Here is a 12,506-nt window from a genome sequence, read left to right on the forward strand (position 1 = left end):
CCAGTATGGAGTTCTTTTAGTTGTTTTTGAGCAAATGGAAAAAAAACTCAGTCTGTATAGACTGACAGACCATGACTCATCCAGTCTTCTTTCTCTCCTCTTCTCCTCTCACACTCTCCCTCTTTTCTCTCTTTCTCCTAAAGACTGTCAAACTCTTTCTCTCTTCTCATTACTCAGCACTGATGTTTACAGTCTGACATGTTTTTATTTATCACTATTTTCCATATTCCACTAAAACCTGTGTATTTCACATTGTGTGTGAGAGACAGTGTGATTATTTAATATTATGTCTGAATCTGATCTTCAGTGTGTTCTGAGCTGCGACCATGTCAACAAGTAAAGCGAAGTAATCACTTCAGAAAAACGCAGCAAAGCATTAATAAATGGTGGTGCATTTTACACTGTACAATAAGGCCCCCTTTTGGCAGTTATAAATGTAAGGATCTAAAAAATAAATGGTCATAAAAATGAGATGAAGCTGACAGTTTAACACGCTGACTGATAAAAGGAGAACATAAAGTCAACTAAGAGCAAGATCTGAGATTTACCAGAATAGATAGATAGAAAAGTGCAGCAATAACTTTATCTTGCCAAATAGTGAGCCCACATTGAGATATGAAAAGTAACCCTAACCCTAAACTTGTTTATAAGTGTTGTATATAATTGTAATGATTTATAAAGTATTTACTGTGCTGTTCTCGCTACGTGTTTTATACAACTTGTATGTCAACGTGGATTAAACAGCCAGCCAAACTTGGTTTTCATGAGCCAGGAAGTGAGCGCCTTGCTCCTTTATTAACGTTCTTCAGGTGAGGCAGGTGAAAGTTTACAAGTGAAACTGCGATAAATAAAAACAGAAAAGACTTAGAACGTCTCTTAACTAGTTACCGTATGGCACAACTGACTACAAAACAGAATTACAAGCAAATGGAACATTAACGTGGTCATACATTAGTATACAAAGTTATCGTAAATTAGCATCGCTGCAACAACTGAATCGATTACTATCAATCTGCACACCATGTATCTAACAGTGCATATAGAAGAAACTCTAAGTTACTAATGCTTGTTAAATAAAGTACAAAACAACCAAACTTACAGACATTGCTTTCGAGGGTATTAAGAAAGTTCAAAACACAGGGGAAGCCTACACACGCGCACATCTATGCTCCATAGCAACATAGCACTTCCCTCTCTCACGATTCACAGCAAGTCTCTTACAACGTGTCAACATAAAAGTCATTCGTGGATTCAATGTAGTGTGTCTATTTGAACAGCCACTGCATGAACTATAACCAATCATCATTGGCAACATACAAACCTCCTTCACCAACTTAAATCAGAGGGCAGAACATTTACAACCTAATTAATAACCTAATTAGAAACCATTTACAAATCCTTTATAAGGGTAGTCTTATTGTAAAGTCATACTGGAAGTCCTACATGCTTTATGCCAACACGGGAAGCATGAAGTGTTTCGAATGTGGGGATATTTGGCACAAAAGGCTCACCCACCTGCCCCCGTAAGGCTCAGATTAACGGAGACGCTCCTACAGGTCACAGTGTGGACGCATCAGGGCCCAGTCAAAATGATCCAGAAGCCGCTGATGTTCACACAGAGTGTGAGGTTGTTTTGAGCCCAGAGTGGCTTTTTCCCTTTCCCCTCCCATCATGCCCGTCACGGTTCTTTGGGTTTAAGGTTGACATAACTTTTCTGCTGCTGTCTGGAAGCTCCACAGCTGAGGAATCCTCTGAATGGATGAAGACAGGAGAAAAAAACAAGCGAAATGATCAATTCAAGTAAAAAGAAAAGATCTGATCTACAGCCATCCTGAATGTTATTCTAACATTACTATGCATATAACACTGTTGAATCTGCAAATGATAACTTATGATGGTAAAAGATCACTCCTTATTCATTGATTTATCAGCGAGTAGCTCACGCCGATATATATCTGTCGTGCTCTATAAGCTGTCAACTTGGCATGACATAGGTAAAATAGTATTACGGTAAGTTTTCACAGCTGTGAATTTCGCATGGGTGCAAAATTCACACTGATGTTGCGAAATTGATGCAAATTCATAGACGCCTGCAAAATTGAGATGGCGAATTTTCAACTTTATGCAAATGAGCACCGCAGGAGAACCGGTTAGCCTTAGGATTTTGGTGCTTCACATCAACATGATCTAGAAGTTGATACATTTACAGTGATACCACACTAAGGTGGGGATCACACTAAAAATAACTAGCAGGCAGACATTTATCTCGTTGCTATGCACTCACGTTCTTATCATTTCAAATGATCAGTTTCTATTAAGAATCTTACTGCTTTGATTGGTCAAAATGCCAGTAATGTTCCTAGTACTAAACACTAAAATGCCACTGAGGAGCCTTGTGTTTATACTCTAAAAGTTGAACTAAATTCTACTTGGATCAGCTTACTATTTTTAAACAGTTAATATTCTAATTGAGGCAAATACAAGATCTATGGACAAGGCTTAGGCGGCCATGGGTAGGACAGGTATTCCATCCATCCATCCATCCATCCATCCATCCATCCATTTTCTCCCGCTTATCCGGGACCGGGTCGCGGTGGCAGCAGGCTGAGGAGGGTCGCCCAGACATCCCTTTCCCCGGCTACATCCACCAGCTCCTCCTGGGGGATCCCAAGGCGTTCCCAGGCCAGCCGAGATATATATTTCTCCCAACGTGTCCTGGGTCTTCCCCGGGGTCTCCTCCCAGTTGGTCGCGCCCGGAACACCTCCATAGGGAGGCGCCCAGGAGGCATCCTGACTAGATGCCCGAACCACCTCAACTGACTCCTTTCAATGCGGAGGAGCAGCGGCTCTACTCCAAGCTCCTCCCGGGTGTCCGAGCTCCTCACCCTATCAGGTATTCCATTCATTACTTAATTCAAAGACCACAGGAACTGCTATTTTGATTTCTAAAAAGCTTCAGTTTACACCTGAAAATAATCCCTGATCATAATGGACAGTTCATCATTGTTTCTGGCAGACTCTTTCATATACCAGTCATATTAATATTTGTATATGCCTCTAAATTTGATGATGCCAAATTTATGACCACACTTCTATCGTCTGTCCCAAATATAAATACACATTATTTAATTCTTGGAGGCAATATAAACTGGCCCCAGCTAGGAAACAGTACAAGCAATTGAGGAATTTATATGCTTTAGCAACTCAGATGAGACTAGTAAATGATCTCCTCTTCTGTTTACCGCAATAGACAATGCAGAAAGACAGAAGAGGATATAATTGATAAAATATCTGATATTGATAAGCAATATGCAATAAATCCTACTCCAGATTTGTCAGCTTAGAGCAGCCGATAACCCTGGAAGAAATATATGACAGCATTAGGGAATTCACATGAGATTCGGTCTTAGACCGTGTGTTAGGTTTTTCCTCATTTACTGTGGGCAGCCTTGGTCTAAAGGTTGGAGAACCGGGCTTGTGACCTGAGGGTTGCCGGTTTGATTCCCAGGCCCAACATCCATGGCTGCGTGCCCTTGAGCAAGGCACTTAACCCTAATCCTCCCCAGGTGCAGAGGAATGCTGCCCACTGCTCTTGCGTCTGTTGTGTGTTCACTACTGGTGTGTTGGATGGGTTATAGAGACAAGTTCACTGTGTGTGTGTGTGTGTGTGCAATCACGGAAACTTAACTTCATATCCATATTAGATAGATAGCGTGCATGCCTCCGTCACATCACACACCTCAACACTGGGATTTCTCTTCAGTGCACAGCTGCACACACACACGCATACACACATTTCCTCTCTCACTCTGACATCTACGCTTCATCTAATCCTACACTGTATAACTTACACATTGTCTCACTACCTCTTATTGTCATTTGTGCCTTGATCATTCTATTTGCTGCTGATTATGAGTTGTACCATATCAGTATTGGTTGATACGTAGTGTTGATTATTTTGTTAATTTTAGTGGTTTAATAATAAAGTATTAAACACCAAAATTAATGGTTAATAATTTTATGAGACAGATTTATATTAGACTGATTTGATAATCCTATTACACATGCATCTTTTGGTGCCCCCGTGTTAGGATTGCTATTGTACCTACACTATGAACTATTATTTTGAATGGTTGCACTGACCAGGTTTTTTATTTTAGCAAGGGGCAGAACTAAGGGTGAGGCTCCTAGCATGCCACATTGTCAAAGATGTTTATTTACCTTACCACAATTAAAAAGCGAGTAATATACATCAAATTAACCCTCTGGAGTCGGCCATCCCTCAGGCGGCATGAAACAGATATTTCGCCAAACCTCTTCGAAAGCTCTGTGAGTTCTTGTCTCAGAAACATAAAACACACATCCTCTGAAACCTTCAGCGGTCTACTCTACAATGTACATTGTTAGAAAGTGGATTTATTTTGTAGAACTGTGTGAGGGAAATAAAAACAACAACAATCACTTCTCAGTCTCTGAGTCAGAAAGCAGCTCCCCAGATAGCAAGCATACGTTTGCCCGACGTTGGAACCACGGCTTGACAAACGCGGCATGACACTGATTACTGACTTTGGGCCAATGTCATTTTGGCCGTCGGGGTACCTATTTCTGGTTAGCAAGACACTGGCTTATATCCAAAGGCCGACGTATTTTGTTGTTATCCATTTGATGAATACACAGTAATGTAGACTACGCAAATCAATAATGAACAGGTCATGTCATGTTATCCTGTGCAATGGCTAATTCTTCAAGACATGCGTATTCGTGAGCTGTGAGGTCTATACCAACATAATAGGGTTATGCCATAACAAGAGGAAATTATTGCCGATAACCAATTTATTAATTGATAAACATGTCTTAACCAACTGAAACAGATAGGCTACAAGTTAATGTAGATATCATCAATATTTACAGGAGTGTATAAATAAACGAATGGATGAATAAATGAATAAATAAGGAGAGAGAGAGAGAGAGAGAGAGAGAGCAAGTAGTCTTCAGTAACAGTAATGTCTTCAGGGACCAGATTATAGTGGAAAAATACAAAAATAGGATAGATCAATGTATAGGCTATAGGTTACATATTCAAAGACCAATGGAAAAAGACTTGCATGTAGGCTGGTTGCCATGTGTGCTTGAATTTCTTCCTACTTACTCGGAATCGCTCAAACTGAAATACACCGGCGTTTGACCACCTGTGGAGAAAAGGAGATACACAGCCATTTAGTGACAGATCGAGTGCGAGACGCGTTACGTGAGCATATTCCCATTCAAGAGCATGTCACTGTGGAAACTATGAGGTAAGAAAGTTTTTAATTCTTTCATTGATTGTTTAGTCAGTTGTTTCATTTCCGCTGACCGTTAGGCCTGCAATGTTTAAACTGGTTATGCAGTATGAAAACGCATTGGCGGCACTGACTTGTCTTTGTAAACGAAATGTTGCTCCACGTATAGTCGTGGCAAATGTAAATGCGATTAAATGAATGTTCATTTTAATTTCGAAGCAAAATGATTCAAATAAATTTGAGGATTGCTCTGCACTTTGAATATTTCCTTGGTAGTGTATGTGACACCTACTGCGTGAGCCAGAACTCACACCGTGTGAAAAGTGGTTTATCTGGAAATATCCAGACAAAGTAAACTTCCACCAAACCTGCTGTTTGCCGGAGGTATTCGGATGCCTGCAGAACTTTGTTATGGGGACCTGCAAACTCACGCAAATGTCTGAATACAGCTGTTAGGCGGAGGTTTTCAGGCATCTGCGTGACCACAGTCGTTAGCTGATGGCTTGGCCTTTCAAATGCCAATAACAGTCAGGGTTCTGGATGGTATAGGGTGACGCCACCCGCAAAGCAACACATTAAAGAGACAGAGAGACATACGGGGAAAACACACCAGACAGGGGAGGAAACAGCACCACACACAGGCAGGGGGAGAAAAACAACAGCACACAAGATAATACCCATTTATGACTCATGGCCATAACACCAGATGTCAACAGACCAAATGGGGAACAAGTAGTAAATTTGTGTGGGAGATGTGGGACATGTTACCAATGCTGAGAGATAACGTAAAACTTAGATATAATGTCAGTCTAACTGAACAAGAAACACTTGTATTGACAGACATCCAACATGTATTGGCCATTACAGGCCCATCAAAGGCAACTGCGGCAGGCATCATACAGCTCAAGTCTTTCAAGTTAAACCCCCTGACCAAACCCAACTATAAGAATAAATAAGGCTCAAAATAAAATATTACATAAAATAAAACAATTTCAATGCAAATCTTTATATCTATATCAAGCCAAAATCTCTACTGGATGAGTAGCATGGTCAGAAGGGATAAAAGAACTTTTCTTTTTGACCATGATGTCAGCTGACAGCGCTTACCTTCATATCTGTAAAGTTTTACTAAGTTTGGGTTTTGTGTCGTGGCAAAGAAATTCGTCGGCCCCACAGCTGCACAGTTTGATTGACAGCCGCCACAGCCTCTTGTTAACCGCCCTCAATGCTCTCTTCTCAGCCATTTGGTTTGTTCCGGTTTGTTCCTGTGCGACTCTGCAGCTGCCCTACGCGTGAACTGCCTAATTTAAATACCAACGCCTAATTTAAAACCAAATTAAATCTGGGATTAAGGTACGTGAAACTTTCACTATGGCAAATGCTCAGCCTGTTCAGTGTGTCGAGTGCAGGATGTTTAGCCATTCTTCCTCCGTCATTAATAATAGCTCTGTTTGTGCTAAATGTGCATTAGTTAGCTCCCTGACGGAGAAGATTGTAGCATTAGAGATGCGCATCCAGATGCTAGAGAGGCTTAGTGAGAGTGAGAATAGCCTAGTTCCTGTAAAAGAAAATCTGGATGGCTCAGGAAGAGTTAGCAGCTCTCCGACTCCGGCACTAGAGCCCTCACAGCGGGGCGAATGGGTGACGACTCGGCGGCATAAGTGCAAAGCCAAAGCTAACGCTAAGGCTAGCCCACGAGAGACGCACCACTCCCCGCTTCACGTGTCAAACAGGTTTGCCCTCCTCAGTGAAACACCCGCTGAGAAACCTGAAAGAGCTCTGGTTATAGGAGATTCCATTCTACGGCACGTGAAATTAGCTAGACCTTTAGGGGCACCAGCAGCCTTAGTTAGCTGTATACCGGGAGCCAGAGCGCCGGACATAGCAAGTAATCTTAAAGTGTTAAGTAAGCACAGGTTTTCTAAGGTAATTTTTCATGTAGGAGCTAACGATATACGCCTTCGTCAATCAGAGGTTACTAAAAGTAATATCGTAGAGGTGTGTAAATTAGCGAAGGCGATGTCCGATGCAGTAATATGCTCTGGCCCCATCCCAATCCGGCGAGGCGATGTAGCTTACAGCAGGTTATGGTCGCTGAACTGCTGGATGTCCAGGTGGTGCTCTGACAACAATGTGGGCTTTATAGACAATTGGAATAGTTTTGAGGGCAAGGCTGGCCTCTTAGGGCGAGACGGTGTCCATCCCACTCGGGAAGGTGCTGCTCTCATTTCTTGTAACATAGCGCATAGTCTCAGAACAGTTAATCCGTGACAATCCAGAGCCAAGGCCAGGGAGCAGGCAAAAAGGCTAAACCGACCGTCTGCTAGCTGCACAGAGTCGTCACCCAGGTTAAACTATATTGAGACTGTGTCTGTTCCCCGACCTATACGAAAATGTAGAAATACTCAGAGAATTTGTTCTAGTAATCTAATTAACATAGATTTAAATCATACTGAATGTACCGCCAGCACCTTCGATCTAAAACTAGGACTGTTAAATATTAGATCTCTTACTCCTAAAGCGCTCATTGTCAATGAAATTATTACTGATCAGGAGTTTAATGTACTGTGTTTAACAGAAACGTGGATCAAACCAAATGAGTACGTCGCATTAAATGAAGCTAGTCCTCCCGGATACAGTTATATACACCAGCCTCGTGTAACTAGCAGAGGAGGAGGCGTTGCAGTTATTTATAATGATAGCCTAGGCATCATACAAAAACCTCTACATAAATTCAATGCGTTTGAAGTTCTTTATACAAACATAACATATGTAGCCACAAAAAATACCCAGTCTATCACACTAATTATTATCTATAGACCGCCTGGGCCGTACTCTGAATTCCTCTGTGAATTTGCAGATTTTATCTCAAACCTTGTTATTTCTTTAGACAAAGCTCTAATTGTCGGAGACTTTAACATTCATTTTGATAACCCACAGGACCCTCTGAGAACAGCGTTCGTGTCCATTCTAGATTCAGTAGGGATTAATCAGACGGTCATAGGGCCCACTCATAATGGTGGCCACACCCTCGATCTTATACTAACACTCGGACTAAATGTAGGAAGTATAGTCACATTTCCACAATCTGAAGCTATCTCAGATCATTATCTTATCTCATTCAAAATATTTCTTAGTAATAATATATGCAGCTCGCCACGCTATCATAATAAACGTACGTTTACGCCAGCTACTACGCAGAACTTTATCAATAATCTCCCAGAGTTATCAACTTTGACTGGAACAATGTCACACCCCACAGAACTTGATCAGGCAACTGAATCTTTAGAGTTAACATTCCGCAACACCTTAGATAATGTGGCCCCACTTAAAAGGAAAATAATCAGAGAGAAAAAACTAGCTCCCTGGTATAATGAGCACACACACGCCTTAAAACTTACCACTCGAAAATTAGAACGTAAATGGCGCCAAACTAAATTGGTAGTATTCCAGTTAGCATGGAAGGAGAGCCTCCTGAGCTATAGAAAAGCTCTTAGTGCCGCTAGATCAATGTATCTCTCCACCCTAATAGAAGACAACAAAAATAATCCTAGATTTTTATTTAATATCGTATCAAAACTAACTGGGAATAAAAGCACCTCGGAAACAGGCACACCATCAATGTTCAGTGGCGACGCATTTATGAATTTTTTCAATAGCAAAATTGAAAATATCAGGCAAACAATCCAGGCTATAAATTTTAAACCAGATAATTTGATCACTAACACTGTAGATAACAATATAACTATATCAGATCAGCGATTAGAATGTTTTACTCCCCTTCAGGCGACCGAATTGACCTCACTAATTTCTTCATCAAAATCACCAACTTGTGTACTAGATCCCTTACCTACACGTTTCCTTAAGCAGATACTGCCAGTAGTCATCGAACCGCTTTTAAAAATAATCAATTCCTCCCTTAGTACTGGCTATGTATCTAAATCTTTTAAACTAGCAGTTATCAAACCCCTAATTAAAAAACCTGACCTTGACCCCTGTTCATTGACCAACTACAGGCCAATATCTAACCTCCCCTTTATTTCCAAGATCCTAGAAAGGGCTGTAGCACAGCAGTTATGCTCATACTTACATAAGAATAACATCCATGAACTGTATCAGTCAGGATTTAGGCCTCATCACAGCACAGAGACAGCACTGGTTAAAGTTGCAAATGACCTCTTACTGGCCTCTGATCAGGGTTGTGTCTCCTTGCTTGTGCTACTTGACCTCAGTGCAGCCTTTGACACCATTGATCATACCATTCTCCTTGATAGACTAGAAAATGTTGTTGGAGTTAAGGGAACGGCCCTCTTATGGCTTAGGTCCTACTTAACTGATCGTTATCAGTTTGTTGATGTAAATGGTGAGTCCTCTGCACATACTGAGGTAAAGTTCGGAGTCCCGCAAGGTTCTGTTTTAGGCCCACTGCTTTTCTCTTTATATATGCTACCTCTAGGTAATGTTATTCGTAAACACGGTATTAGCTTCCACTGCTATGCTGATGACACACAGTTGTATGTCTCAGCGAAGCCAGACGAGAGACACCAACTTAACAAAATTGAGGAATGTCTAAAGGATATTAGGCACTGGATGCTTACGAATTTCCTCTCACTCAACACTGAAAAAACAGAAGTACTTGTACTAGGATCACATGCAGCTAGGAGTAAGCTTTCCGACCACATAGTTACTCTGGATGGCCTTTCTCTTTCATTAGGTGCAGCAGTAAAAGATCTTGGTGTAATTATTGACCCCAGTCTTTCATTTGAAGCTCATGTAGATAATATTACCAGGATAGCCTTCTTTCATCTTAGAAATATTAACAAGATAAGAAATGCATTGTCATTTCAAGATGCTGAAAAATTGGTTCATGCTTTCATTACCTCTAGATTAGACTACTGTAATGCCTTACTGTCTGGATGCTCTACTAGGTGTATAAATAAGCTACAGTTAGTTCAGAATGCAGCAGCCAGAGTTCTTACTAGAACCAAAAAATATGATCACATCACCCCTATCTTATCCACACTGCACTGGCTCCCAGTCAAATCTCGTATTGATTATAAAATCTTACTATTAACATATAGAGCATTAAATGGTCTTGCGCCACAGTACCTGCGCGAACTCCTGGTCTTTTATGATCCACCACGCCTACTTAGATCAAAAGGTGCAGGCTATTTGTTGGTACCTCGAGTTATGATGGCTACAGCAGGGGGCAGAGCCTTCTCTTACAGAGCCCCACAGTTATGGAATAGCCTCCCAATTAATGTTCGAGACTCAGACACAGTCTCTATGTTTAAGTCAAGGCTGAAAACTTATCTGTTTAGCCAAGCCTTTTGCTAATAGCTCTTTACTAGGCAAAGGAGCAGATCTGGAGGGTTCTCGGGCATAGATTGTTTGGTGAACTGGGATGTTTGGATGCTGTCGCCCCCCCACTTTAACATGTTCACTCAGGTTTGTTGACTGTGGAGTGGGTGGCCGCCTTGTGTCCCAGAGTGCCATCATGTCCATATTACCTTCTAGCTCTCCCTTTTAGCTATGCTGTACTAGTTAGTCTTGCTGGAGTCCCTGCCTGCACTCGGCACACGATGTATATTTACCTCAACCATTATGTGGAAATGAACATCTAACAATGTCCCTCTCTCTCTCTCTCTCTCTCTCTCTCTCTCTCTCTCTCTGTCGAGCCACACATGCTACTCCTGAGACACCAGTGATCCTGACTCCTCCCGCCCTGTGGACTGATCCATCCTGGTGTCATCATCTTCCATCCCCCGTCAGCCTCCTGTCTACATCACCATCCCCTTTGTTCATGCCCCAATTTATTTTCAGCTGTAACTGCCCACGTGGTCGGCACCTATTGCACACCTGTCTGACCAAGGAGGGGTCTCCTCTCTCTGTGGTCCTCCTCAAGATTTCTCCCATTTTCCCATTTCCCTCTTGGGTTTTTGGGGAGTTTTTTCTTGCCCGCCATGAGGATTAAGTCAGGGGGTGCCGTCATATTTTGATTTGACTGTTGTGGCCTGTAAAGCCCCTTGAGACTGTAAACAGTGATATTGGGCTCTAAATAAACTTGAACTTGAACTTGAACTTGAACTTGGTGCAAGCAAGGCTTTTAAAAAAACTTGGCTACGTTGCATTTTACTGCTTTTGATGTAGCAGTATCAAATAGATTAGAAACTAGGCCGCAACGGCATAAGCGGCTCATGTTCCGGGCGGGTAAAACAATGGATCCATATATTTTTTATTTCTGACAGTTAAAAACCAAACGACCAATGAAAGTGCGGGACATTATCTCAAATTGACGGATGTGGGACATTTTCCTCCTTCAGCCGTTCGATCTATTTGAAAAAAACAAAGCTTTCTACAGCCCGCTCTGACAGGAGTTTCGTTTAAAAGTTTAAAGGGTACAGGAGTTTTTGTTGTTGTGGTTGTTGTTGTTGTTCCCCCCTTTTTTTGAATGTTTCTCCTCAGTACGAGGACGCGCCCCGTTTTCAAACCACCCACTCAGAAGGATTACAGAAGTTGCACTCCGTATTCTGTTGATAGTGTGCATTTTGAAGATGGCTTGCAAAAGAACACTTGAGTTTTCGAACAGACAGCGGAGTGGAGAGGCTATTCATGCGCCGGGAAGATCCGATTATTCCAGCGCCGAGTCCAAACGAAAACAAACAACTGGTGTTCCCGTTAAATGCATTTTTTAAGAAGATGTCTGAACAGCAGTAAACGTTCATGGAGAATGTTATTCGGCGGTTGGACAGGATGGAGTCCCATCACAGAGGTGCAAGAGGAGTCTGCCTAAAAAAGAAGATGGGCGGGAAATAACTCTGTTTCGGTAAGTTTATTTCTGTAGCCTTCTGGCTTTTGTCTTTGACTGCCGCACATTCTGACGCATTCACATTTCTTTATCTGATTTATCCCTTGATGTGGTTGAATTTAACTCTTGTACTAATTTTGCCTCTATAGGAAGCTGTGCGGAGAATTCATAATGCTGAAAACAACACGCACAGATATGATCCACAGACAAGGTAAGACAACGTGTCTTGTTGGTAGGCTATATCATCGCGATTGTTTCATAGCAGTGCCTGGAATTCTAAACAAACTTTTAATCAATCTTCCTTTCTTCTCCATTTTTTTTCTCTCTAGCATCCTGCAAGACCTATTGAGACTATTTGATGAACCAAGAGGGGAATCTAAAGAACAAAGAGACGTGTTTTGCAGCTGCACAAGGCCAGA

Source organism: Chanos chanos, chromosome 15, assembly GCF_902362185.1.
Source record: "Chanos chanos chromosome 15, fChaCha1.1, whole genome shotgun sequence".
In the NCBI taxonomy this organism is placed as follows: Eukaryota; Metazoa; Chordata; class Actinopteri; order Gonorynchiformes; family Chanidae; genus Chanos; species Chanos chanos.